This window comes from Salminus brasiliensis, chromosome 10, assembly GCF_030463535.1.
Source record: "Salminus brasiliensis chromosome 10, fSalBra1.hap2, whole genome shotgun sequence".
NCBI classification, from domain to species: Eukaryota; Metazoa; Chordata; class Actinopteri; order Characiformes; family Bryconidae; genus Salminus; species Salminus brasiliensis.
The window spans coordinates 41,248,375-41,259,960 of NC_132887.1; the positions used below are offsets into that span (position 1 = coordinate 41,248,375).

An 11,586-nucleotide genomic window follows, 5' to 3' on the forward strand; every position below is an offset into this window, starting at 1 on the left:
GAGAGTTCCAGAGGACACGGCTTAAGGCTATGAAATCCCAATTGTGGATTTTCACCATTCTAACAGTTCACAAACCACGTACAACTATCACACATGCACACCAGACCGGCAGGTTCGCAACGGACAGAGCTGTAGCATTTTCTGCTTGGAGCTGAAATCCTAGTCTTTGAGGGTCTAGAGTCCTAAAAACTTCCCAACGATAAACTTGATGCAGAAATCTTTACAATTCAGAACCGCGAGACTCCTCCATTCTGGAGATCTATGGTTCAGTCTGTTGGAAGTTTACTAAGAAGTTTATTAAGAAATAATTTACTGAACTGAATTCCCAGGGGTAAACTTAGGTGTTTAAGTTACGCAGGAGTCTGAGGTGTTAGAACCGCTTTCTGGAGCCGCTAATTCTTAAGAGTCCTAAAGTTTCAAAGAAGGAATTTAATGGCAGTTCTGCGGGAACTGATGAGTAACCGGAAGTGAAACTGAATTCAACAGAAGTTACTGCAGGTTACTGTGCTGTTTGCTACAGTTTAATTTCAGAAGCTGGAGGAATTCAGGCTGTTGTAGAGCGTTCGGGTCGAGCTGAACAGCAGCAGCGAGTCTGGGCTTGCTGAAGTCAGGCTGTGATATGAGGGCATTAGATGAAAGAGTGAGCTGCTGATTGTAGGTTTGGTTTCAGGTGGCCCGCATGTGTGTACGAGAGAGATGCACCATATGTCCAAATGTGTGTTGGAAGATATCTCTAGTCTTTGAATGCAATCAAATCCTCACAGCAATCCTTCATCAAAATCCAGCAGAAAGTCTTCTCTAGACAGTAGACAGTAACACCAACAAAAGCAGGAGAAACTCCAATATCCTTACTCTCAGAAGAAACGTCGGAGGAGCTGTGTCCCAATACTTTCGCCTATACAAAACTTTAGCTCAAGCCCCACGTTTAGAAGCCAATGCACCAATCAGAGAGAGTGTGGAGCAGCGCAGCTCTTCACTCCAGACACAACACTCCTCTCAAAACAACCTAAAATAAACACAGGCCTAAAGGACCACAGTGTGAGAGTGTGTGTGTGTGAGCAAGTTAAAACATTAGCGTGCAGGCTTTAGTAAACAGATGACTGAACTGTGACTGTAGAACTGGCAGAAGCAGGTCAAAATGCCAAAACCTTGTCTCACACACACACACACACACACACACACACACACACACACACACACACACACACACACACACACACACACAATGACTCACGTCTCTCTCCAGCCTGGCAGGCTCTCCTGCCTGCTTACGAGTTTAAGCACTGATCGCCTTAACAGAAGAGCAGGATGGAGGGATGGATACTGGAGGAGTGATGCCAGAGGGGTGTGTGAGTGCACACGAGAGAGCGAGAGCGAGCAAAAGAGCGGATAGAGAAAACAAGAGCGCGAGAGAGAATAAAGAGAGGGAAAGAGAGCAAAGAAAGAACGTGCATTAATGTGAACAGACAGGGCCTGTTACAGGCCTTTAATGTCAGAACTGGTCTTCAAACAAAGAAGAAAGGAGGGAGAGAGCGCAAAAGAAGAGATGAAAGCAGGGGGTTGGAGAGAGAGCGCAAGAGCGAGCGCACAAGTCAGTGTGGTCTGGAGCAGACGCTGCATTGGCTCTGACAGGCAGTTTAACATCCTCTTCAGAAACGCTAAAGTGCTCTATTCAGACAGGCGAGAGAGCGGGCAAGCGAGAGAGAGAGAGAACAAAAATCACAGTGTTGGGTAAAAGTGCTCAATAAGAACAAAGCTAAAGGCTCCAGCTGTGTGTGTGCACGAGTGCGAGAGAGATGGTAAAGGCTGTTTGTCAGCATTCAAACCTGCTGAAGACTAGCAGTGGACCGAACACACACACACAAATCACCAATGGGTGGGGCTAATTCAAATTGGCCAAATCTGCCTTTTAGATTACATGCATTGAGTGCATAACAGGGTACATCACCGTCTACAGCATGTTATTACACTGAATATTTGTGCATTATTTTTGCAACACTAACGCATATAACATGCTCTATAACTAATTATATATTGTGTGTGTATGTATATATATATATATATATATATATATATATATATATATATATATATATATATATATATATATATATATATATATATATACATACATACATACATACATACATACATACATACATACATACATATACACACACACACACACACACACAGTAATACTATCAGTCAGTGTACACAGCTGGAGTTTTTAAGATCATTAAATTCGGTATGGCACTCCTCACACCTGTAATATCGGTCTGGCAGCATGTTCACACGTGTGTGTGTGTGTGTGTGTGTGTGTGTGTGTGTGTGTGTGTGTATGAGAGAGAGAGACAGAGAGAGGAGCTGAACAGCAGCATTCCTGGTTAGCGTGTCAAATGAACATGATCACATTCCCTCAGCTGTGTCTCCCGGAGCAGGACAAAGGAACTCCAGCTATTTCAGCTTCAGTACACTAGTACTTTAATAGCCCTCTGTGTGTGTGTGTGTGTGTGTGTGTGTGTGTGTGTGTGTGTGTGTGCTGGGGGTTGGGGTGGTATCAAACAGAGACTTCCATTATGTGAAAACACGCCAGTACTGACTGCCTCCCATCGCTGCCTGCAGGGTGACCTCATTCAGTAAACACACCATTCATCTCTATGCTCCCTCTCCCTCATCCTCCCTCTCCCCTCGTCTCACCATCCTCTCGCTCCCCTCATCTCACCATCCATTCTGTCCCTCACGCTTTCCTCTCTCCTCCCCTCCACTGTACAATCAGTCGATTCAGTCGGACACACTAACACACTGACCTCTAAGCAAAGCCCAGTCATTCTATTCTCAGTCACTGCATTTCAGACAGACAGACAGACAGACAGAGGTGAAACACTGAACGTCAGTCCTATTCCTACTCAAACCGCCAATCTGATCACAGGACCCTAGTGAGACATGCAGAGCGAAAGACAACTGCACGAGAGGGAGTGAGAGTGTGCGCGAGAGCTCTAGACATTATTCCATTCTAAATCTATTCCATGAAAAAATCAGCAGCGTCTTCCCCGAGGTTGTTCAGCGCAGAAGCACGGAGAAACTGCTGTGTGCTGAGAGACAAACTCCGTCAGCTCCCGCTCTCCTCTCACTGATTAATGACCCTGTAAATAACTCATCTGCTATTGCTCCACTTCTATACTTCATTACCCTCCTTTGTCCTGTACATATTCTTCTCAATTGCTTTGATCATTCAGGCCATAAAGCAAGAAACAGGAAAATCTACAGGTGAGCTTACCTGAACTCTAGGCACCATACACAAGTTTACCTGAACTCTGAAAATTAGTGGAACTACAGGTGTGTTACACCTGTTCAAGAACAAAATTTCACCATTCTGAGAGCAGTCACATTTTCCTGCTGCAAGACACTCTCAATAATTAATGGTATGGTATTCTCTCCTCTACCACAAACCAACCAATCAGAGGGGAAAGGCCTCTGGAGCGCAGCAGCATAGGCAACAAAAACAAAAACAATGAACATGTCTGAATTATGTCTGAAGTATCGACTAACTGAAACCATCTGATTAGTTTTTCGATGATTTGATTCTGATTAGTGTTCAGTCAGTAATAGCACGCTAAATTACAGTAATCCTGAGTCCAGAACTGCTAATCTGCCCGTACCGAGAGGTTCCCCGCATGATCGCAGCATAAAATATCCTGCACACTACAGTCCAGACAGGCTATGACCGGAGGACCTGGAGGGCTCTGGAGCCCTTAAGAGGGGGACATAGGGTCATCAATACAGCACTATGTGGAGAGTGGAGTTATACAATTCAAGCATTGTGCAGGTCATGTGACACAGTAAACACTGACTAATACTATTAAGAGGGTCATTACTGCATGGTACGAGTCTCGAACCAAAGCGTAAATCACAGTTCCACTGTTTCTTCAAACGCATACTTCAAATCCGGCAGTACTAGCGCACTTATCTGCACCAAAATATCAGCAACCTCCAACAGTTCTAGCTTCAAACAGCAGCTCCAGGATCATGCTGCATCTTAAGACTTGTCCAGAAATGCATGTGTAAAGCGGGCCCTTTAGGGGTGTCAAAGCATGAATAACACTCCCTGACTGCAGGAGGAGCCCAGGAGCAAAACATACTACATAACACTGCTTTAAATATCGCCCACCCCTAGACACCGTGCCAGCGTCCCAAAACAGAGCATGCTGAAGTTATGCATCCTGTGTGAAAGCCTAACTCGCTCATTAGCGTCTGGATACTTTTGGTGTTGAAAGTTTAGAGCTGCCCATGATGACTGAGGCTACTTTTAGACAGTTTCCAAACGCCTGAGCACAGCTTTCACAACAGGCTGCTGTCAGGATGTTGCAATGGCTCTGACCACACACACACACACACACACACACACACACACACACACACACACACACACACACACACACACACACACACACACACACACACACACCCCCCTCTCTGGAGGAGGAAGCCACGCCCGGCTACGACGGAAAGAGTGGTGCAGTGTGTTATAGAGCAGAAACCCCATCTGAGACAGTTTACACACTGACTAGTCATACGGCCAGTAACACACTGTGTGCTGCTCCTGCCCTTTCATTAATTTAAATGCAGTTATGAGAAGCGGTCTAGGAGAAGCGATCTACCCACGTAAACACACACACACACACACACACACACACACACACACACACACACTTCTGCAGATCCTGAGGTAGGGCCTCGCCCGATTGCATTCCTTAGCTGCTTGGAATAACTTCACCCCTCTGACACACACACTGCTTTGCTCGTTCCTCTACTCTTTTCAGCAGTGTGTGTGTGTTTCGGTTCTGTCTCCAAGCGTGTGCTGTGGCTTTGTTTTTAAATTGAAACAAGACATGAGCTAACTCCCAGGCTCTCCTCTCTTTCTGTCGATCTCTCTCTCGCCCGCCGTCTCTCGCCCTCTCACAGTGTGGTAACAGTTACTGCAGGGTTGTCGTCCTTACCGCAGGACAGTGAGCCGTCCAATGAATGACTTCAGTGTACACCAACCAACAAGGGTTCTGTACAGCGCAGAAAAGGAGTCGACTTGTCGATTAACGGAACCCTTTTCGGTGCCACACAGAACCCCTTTCAAAAGAGCCCCACATTCGAGGTTTTCCTGTCTGTTACCCCCTGCGGTCAATTAATGACACGTTTATGAACCAAAAACAGCCATAATTCACTTCTACTCGACCGAACCCCAACCTCACTTTACCCCCTAAAATTCAACAGACTGTCCCTTAAAGACTGATCTGTAAATGAGCTCTAATCCGATTGGCTGGTCTGTACTGGGCCGCTTTTAAAAAAAGCAGTGCTTGGTAAAGTATATACAGTATAGGTGCGAGTGGGCGGAGCTAAACTGTAGTAGACTGAAAAGGCAGAGATATGTAAACAGTGACCTCACAAACAGTGCTTACAAAAACAAGCTGCGTGTGTGTGTGTGTGTGTGTGTGTGTGTGTGTGTGTGTGTGTGAAAAAGACATTTTAAATAGTCTAAGGCCGAACAACAGACCCATCCACAACATATAAACCTATACCTAATAAATCTGTGGTAACGCAGGCAGATGTGCTGCTGAATAACTAGACTACCTGCCAATAACTGCCAAAATAAACATCAACAAAAACACCTACAAACATTTAATAATCTAAGGTTGCGTTCCAATTGCGTCCTACACAGTACACTTTTTGTCAGGTTAGTACACTACACATTAACCCGTTTTGTACTAACAGGAAGCGACAGTGTTGCTGTGCCAGGTTTGGAGTACACATCATGGGTATTTGGGTATGCTCAACATTGACAATTAAATACTCAAACTAGCGAGTATTACTTATTAGTACAAATATGGGACACACCCTAAAAACCTCATGCTACTTCACAGCTGAAGAAGAGAGGCGAGTGGAGTCGCAGCGAAGAGCTCCCAATCTCAACCGTATTCCTCATATCAACGGACAGCAAGACACCCTGCACCAACGACCACAACGCAAGCATCCCAACACTCTGTCCACAACACACAGACACACACAGACACTTTGTTGGGTTTGTAAAGTAAATCTGTCTAGAGTAAACAAATAAAAGTCTCAGCAAGGCAGCACTGCAAGACTGTGTGCGTGTGTGTGAGAGAGACAGCGTGCTAGGAGGCAGGCCAGTGCAAGATAAGAAGCCCCTGTGTTTATGGAAAGGAAACCCCCCCCGATATCAGCCCACATACTGACACAGAGACAGCTTTATCAGGGGGCCACATGGCAGGGGCCACGCAGGGGCCACCTCACACACGGCAGCGTGGTGGCATTTGATAGATCAAACACACACTCCCATCAAACCACCACCAGACGAGAGGGGGGGATAAAAATAAAGCGAAGAGACGAGCGCTCCCCTCATGTCCCTGCGCTAACCCTGCCAACCACATCCTGCCATCCAATTCATCACCCCTGTGCACACAGAGCGCGCGAGAGAGAGAGACAGAGAGCCACAGCGGAAAAAAAAGAATGGAAAACCGTAAGAAATGAGAAAGGAAAGACAGCAGGAAAGCAGGGAGAGGAAACAAAATAAAATAAAAAGAGAGTAAAGTAGGGAAAAGAGGAGATTGAGAGAGAGAGAGAGAGAGAGAGAGAGAGAGAGAGAGAGAGAGAGAGAGAGGCGTTCACTCTCCAGCTCCAGCGACGGCAGCAGTTAATTAAATTCCACCTTGTAAGTGGCATCTAGGGAGGTTTTTAGAAAGGGCTGAGGAGATTATAAAGCAGGTTCGAGAGAGAGAGAGAGAGGTGTGTGTACACACACGTACGGGCACTGCTGCAGGCTATCTGAGCCTGAGGCACCGTCTCCAACCTCCACAACACACTCAGCTAATCAGCCCAACTCCTCCAAGGCTGGGTTCCACAGGTCTCTCTGAGAGCTCCTGGTTCTTTCTCCTGCAGGACTGAGAATTACAGCCCGTTTCCCCAACCCGTCACAGTCAGATCTAACTGCGGCTCTGCCTCACGCTGTGGGAACATTAGGATTCATTTATGTAACGTGTTTATTAGTAAAGGTGATCCATTCTTATGTTAATTGAATGGAATATTTAAAAGGCTCAGTCTACATTTTTACGCATTTTATATTTTCCCTCCAGCTCCTCATATAGCACATGTTCAGTACAGTCTGTCACGATTCATTTTAACACACAAATTAAACAAACGGTTTGAAACAGCACCTTTAAGGCTGATAAGACAAACGAGGCAGTGATTACGACCAATCACACGATTAACAACATTTACATATCAAATGAAATCACATTTATGTGTTAAGCACTGAAGTCTAAGCAGCTTTACAGGACAGTGACCCGCAACAGCGGCAAGGAAACACTCCCTCAGAGCTGGAGGAACAAACTTTGGGAGGATCCCCAAAAAAATAAAATAATTATTTATATATATATGGAAAATATATTAAAAAAAAAAAAAATAATAAAAAAAAAAAAATAAATATATATATATATATATATATATATATATATATATATATATATATATATATATATGTGTGTGTGTGTGTGTGTGTGTGTGTGTGTGACGGATCCAGGCCTATTTTATTAAATTAGGTTTCGGCAATTTTAAGCCATTAATGAACATTAACCCAGCCCTCACCAGAGTCCGCAGTGTGGGAACCTCACAGCTCTGACTGTGCTTGAGACGCTTCTCCTCCAGGAGTTTGATCAGGGAGGTCAGTCAGACTGTACTCAGACTGTACTCAGAGTACTACAAAATAGGGTGGGAATACGTATTGTATTCAGATAAACACACACCCAGAAAAGTATTAAAGCACTACAACGTACCGATTCATTACAGTGTAATTGGTCTGGTTTAACTGCATGAAGGGCAGCAGATACTGATTTTAAAAAATGTGTAAAAAGAGAATTTAAATAGTAATTTTTAAAAGAATGTCACTGCTGATTAAATTAGTCTGCAATCATGTGCATAACATTAAATACTGTAAAAATGTCTTTAAATATCCTGATCATATTTTTAAATGCCCCCAAAATAAATTTCTCCTTATATAAACTGTTACTACAAAAGGTTAAAAAGTAAAAAGTGAAAATGAGCAGCACGTCTTTCTCAACTTCTAGAAACACAAACAGATCAGACTGAATGTGCCTGGTTTAAAACCACCAAACGTAACACAGTCCACAGTTGTAAGGGTACGGTAAAGGTGTCTGTATTCACTGTTAAACAGAGGTCTCAAACCAGGCAGAACTAGACTCGGACCCCAGAGGGTTTAATGTGCCCTCGTCCACTTAGCATCTCCATTTGCCCTTGGGGAAATCCCTTAAGGGCTGTTCCGCTACCTCACTGCTGAAGCGAACAGAGCGAACAGTAGCATCGGGAATCGCAGAGACCATGATTCTATTTTCAAACCTCCACAAAAACCAGTGAACAAAGCTGCTCAAAAGCCAAAAAGCAACCTGTCGTAAAGTGTGTGAAACACGCCTTTCGGCTCTAGAAGTTAACATCTAACTAACATCAGCTAGAGTAGCAAACAAAGGCCGGCAGCCCTAAAACACACCAACGTCTGACATTTCCAGAAGGACGACAGAGAGAGAACTATTCTATGGCAGTTCTTCTCTACAGGGACTAGACACGCCGTGTGTGTGTGTGTGCATTTGCACATCTGTGTCAGCAATGGGTGCAGCTTCCAGTAGCTGAAGGCAGTCATTACAGAGGGTGAGGTATAGCGTATTCTATTTAGCTGTCCCGCTAACCGAGAACCCCCTACTGGACGGAACGGAGTTTAGCTTGAGGGCTCCAGACAACTGCCAAATCCCACTCTGCAGAACACATGCTAGGTCTAAGCCCCGCTTTAGCCTGCTGCTAATGTTGTTGCTATGTTCTTTTCCACACACACACACACACACACACACACACACACACACACACACACAGGGTCACCTCTACACCTCTAACAGAGCTAAAAGCAGAGCAGAGAGCAGCTGCCCGGAGTGGAGGTCAGAGCAGGGGACGGCAAAAGGTGTCAGTTTTCTTTCACCATAGAAACAGCTGCGCGCGCGCGCGCACACACACACACACACACACACACACACACACACACACACACACACACACACACACACACACGGTTTGTGTTCCAAAGCTTGAAAAACTCGGAACCCAGATTGTGCTCTGAATCCTGGAACATGCCTTTCAGCTCCGGACCGAGCCAAAGCCAGACCGCTCTAGAACTCCTCATTCCTGTGGGTTTAATCTAGAACTCACTGAGCCAAAGCCAGACCGCTCCACACCGGCCTCTTCTCTAAAGAAATAGTTTCGAGACTGAATAATCTTAAGCCTTAACCTTTGATCCAGACTCCTCCGTACGCCGCACATTCCAGAACACTGTTCTGGTTCTGGGGGGTGGAGATCCCAGCAGCGGCAGCAGGGGGAGAAGTGATTTCAGCGCTACGTTAACGCCGGCCAAACGCCGGCCCCGAGCAGCTGCTGGGTCACAGTGAGCAAATGGGCACTCGAAGAGTCCAGACAGCAGCTGAATCACGGCTAAATTACAGGGGGGGAGAGCGCAATCACACACACACCCTTCCCTCACACTGTCATTTTGTCATTCTGTTTGCTCTCCAGGTAAATCTCTCCGGCTTCACCGTTACACAGACGTGGCCCGATCGCATTAGACGACCGTCTTCATTTGCATAGTCAAATCAGTATGCAAATGAGGCACATCACATCAGAACAGTGATTTACACCTAGCTGTCTGCGTGTACGATCTGCAGAGACCAGCAGCCCCTCCTCTGTGTCTCACATCACACACACGGCTGAGAGAGAGTGTACCGGGGGCGAGGGATACAGATTACAGTCCAAAGTGCGAACAAACACACGTGGTAGGAACCAAGAGTTCATTGTTTGGTGTTAAAAAGAACAGCTGCATGAGCGATTTCTCATCCTGTCACAAAAAAGGGGCTGCAAAAGGCATCAGAGAGACACACACACACACACACACACACACACACACACACACACACTTAGACACTATAAAATAACCCACTCAGTCCAGCGGAATGAATGTAGCACTGCTATGAAAGATTCAAGAATTAACTACAGCTTTTCATTTACACATTCTGACTACGGCTGCGGCCGCAACCGCGTTATACTACAGATTATACTGAGAAAGCCATTTATAATCTCACAATTAACTGAGAAATGAGCTCTTAAATAGGTCAAAAACTAAAAATAGATCTTAAAGGTTGAAAAATTGTACATATTAATATGAAATACTTCATCAGAGCCACTACAGGGACTGACTTCAAAACAATACACAAAAATGCAAATAACTAAACAAAAACAGACTTCTAAAGACATCAACATGTAATTATAACTAAAGAAATCCACCTCATTTAAACAAACTGAATTATTTACGGCAGAGTTTATGTACATGAGTGTATTTACAGAAACACTTCACGCAGAGGGTACGCCACCATTACTAACATCTTACTAAAGCTGACAACTACACACAGCTCACCAAAAAGTAGCATTCATTAATCCATAATACCTATAGATCAATAAATAACCGAGTAACCGTCACATCCCTAGTCCTGATATAACCCTAAAAAAACAAGACCCAAGACCCAACCCTCTAACTCCTCTAGCCGAGCCCTCTGTGAGCGCAAACTGCCCGCTGCGAGTGCTCAGCAGCCACACGCTGAACCTGTTTTTAAGCAATGACAGCTTGCAGTTTAGTCACAAAAAAAGAAAACAGAGCTGGTATTCAATAACGCTGCAGCAGTACAGCCACCTCGGCCGCTCTCAGGAGCGAGTGTGTGTGTGTGTCGCTGCCACAGTAGCTGATATAGCTTTCACAGAAAGGGACTCGCTGTCGACCAGTATTTTGGGGGGTGAAGCTGAAGCCCAGAGGCAACCTAAACGACGCCTGGGGGGGAAGTGGCGTGATCCAGTGGTGGCTCTCCAACTAAAACCAGCCCGTGCTGGAGGTTTAGGGGGGTTGTGAGGGCAGACAGCAGGATCTGGGAAGTTAAGACAGAGACAGCCATGCAATCTATTAAACACTCACTCACACACACACTCACACACACACTCACACACACACTCACACACACACACACACACACACACACACAGTCTCTCTGCACTGGCATTTCTCCTGCATATGCCTGCATTCCTTCACCTCCCTTTGGGATATGAGCCTGCATATGCCTGCATGCCAGCACACATTAGAATGGAATATCCTATTTATTGAAATATGCATGGATAGACGGATGACTAGAGCTGTAAGTAGTGAGATGTAAATGATGGATCTCCCTGTGGAATGAAGGCAGGGGTATGCATGGACACCCCTGCATATTACAGAGGAATATCGATGCACACGGAGAGAAATTTAAGGGACGAAGCAGATCCCCCTGGAATGACCGCAGGGGACAAACCCTGTATTATTTAGAGTCCTCGCAATAAAATGGGGCCAGTCCTCGCTTTGTCCACGGCTGCAAGCACACAAAGCCCCTAGGGTGCATTGCAACACACACACACACACACACACACACACACACACACACACAC

General features: G+C 45.4%; 1 protein-coding gene across 4 annotated transcripts in view; it reads right to left on the bottom strand.

Annotated features, from left to right (window-relative positions):
* Nucleotides 1-11,586, bottom strand: part of qkia (QKI, KH domain containing, RNA binding a) — a 72,703-nt gene that overhangs the window by 60,018 nt on the left and 1,099 nt on the right. The gene's annotated exons all lie outside the window — the stretch shown is intronic.